The sequence below is a fragment of the Octopus bimaculoides genome, chromosome 6 (genome assembly GCF_001194135.2).
Source record: "Octopus bimaculoides isolate UCB-OBI-ISO-001 chromosome 6, ASM119413v2, whole genome shotgun sequence".
NCBI lineage: Eukaryota > Metazoa > Mollusca > Cephalopoda > Octopoda > Octopodidae > Octopus > Octopus bimaculoides.
The window spans coordinates 100,856,871-100,858,586 of NC_068986.1; positions in this window are offsets into that span (position 1 = coordinate 100,856,871).

The following is a 1,716-nucleotide window of genomic DNA, read 5'->3' on the forward strand; positions in this document are numbered from 1 at the left end:
TATATGGAAAAAAGACAAAGTAGAAAATGCTAAAATACTTTTATAAAGAACATTACAGTACCAGTTTCGATCTTTGAGATCTTTGCAACAGTAAATATGAATAATAAAGTTTTGAAAAATTATTGAAAGATTAAATTTTGGTAAATTTAAAAGAACAGTCTTTCTAAAGACATATTTGTATAGTATTCAAATAAGAGGGCAATTTTTCATGTTCCTGCCTGTCTCTGTTTCACTTGTTAACTCTTGTGGCGAACCCACAAGAGTTAAAAAGTGACGCAAGTGTCATGAATACAATGTTTCAACTAAAGAATAAGTATAAGACGACATGTATGCACCCTGGTTCTAAGAAATGATATCTTATAGATTACATCCTCACCAGGAAACGAGTTGCTAGGGACTTTGCTATTGTACAAATAATGCGTGGTGCAGAGTGCTGGACCGACCATAGGGTTTTGCGTGTCAAGGTGAATTTTGTTATCAAGACTTATGTTACGGCAAATAACGACATGCTACCTATACGGATGATGTCAATAAAATTAAGATTCTGTCAGTATGCAGTGAGTTTATGAGTGGCATAAATAATTTGTCCCGTGATGAATGTTGGAAGTAATTCAAAGAAAGAGTATACAAGGTTTGTAGAAACATTCTTGGTTTTGTTAAAAAAAAAAAAAAAAAAAAAAAAGCAGCAAGATTGGTTTAAAGAATGATGAAGTTAGTCTTGTCTTAGAGGAGAAGCGAAGGGTATTTAATATGTTGCAAAATGTTGGCATGTCAGCGAACAGGAGAGGGGCTACATATTTCTGGGCAGTAAAAGCAACAGTGCAGAGGAAGCTGCGGGGGATGCAGGAAAATGTGTGGTGTGATAGATGTGATGAAATCCAAGAAGCTGCAAATGCTAAAAATTCCAATTTTTTACTGTCCCTTGAAATAAGTTTGAGGACGAGTTTCATCAAAAGTTGCGTCGCTTCGGAGCAAGGATGGCACAGAATTATTAACAAATCCTAAATATACTGTTGGGAGATGGAAACAACATTTTGATGAGTTGCTCAATAGACGCACAGAAGTTGACATCTCTTTTCTTGATAATATACCTGCGAGACCAATACAACATCTTATAGCAGAAGTTCCAAAACTGACTGTCATAAAAGCAGTAATCAGGAAATTGAACAATCGAAACGTCCTTGGTATGGATGGACTAGGTGCAGAGACATATAAATATGGGGGTGACCATCTCTGTACAATGTTGACAGATGTGATTCAGATAGTCTGGCATAGTAAAGAGGTTCCTCGGATTGGTGTGATGCAACTATGGAGATACTATATAAATCTGAAGCTGGAAAGGATATCTGTGATAATTATGGGGAAGGGTGTGCCTCTCAGCTGGAGGTCTGAAAAGACATGTTGAGAGAGCGCATATGGTGGCACTTGTTTCTCCTGCCAGCCAGCACAGTTGTCTAGTATGTTATAAGATGTGTACAAGTTTGGCTGGCCTTAAAAGTCATATAAGGGCGTCAGATGGCATCAATAATGAATCATTTCAGCAAGTATTTTTGGTAATAGCTTTTCTTGCCTACCGAGGGTGCGTGCATATATACATACATATATACATACATGCATACATACATACATAAATACATACATACATACATAAACACATATATATATACACAAATATATATAATATATATCTATATATATGTATATATATATATATCT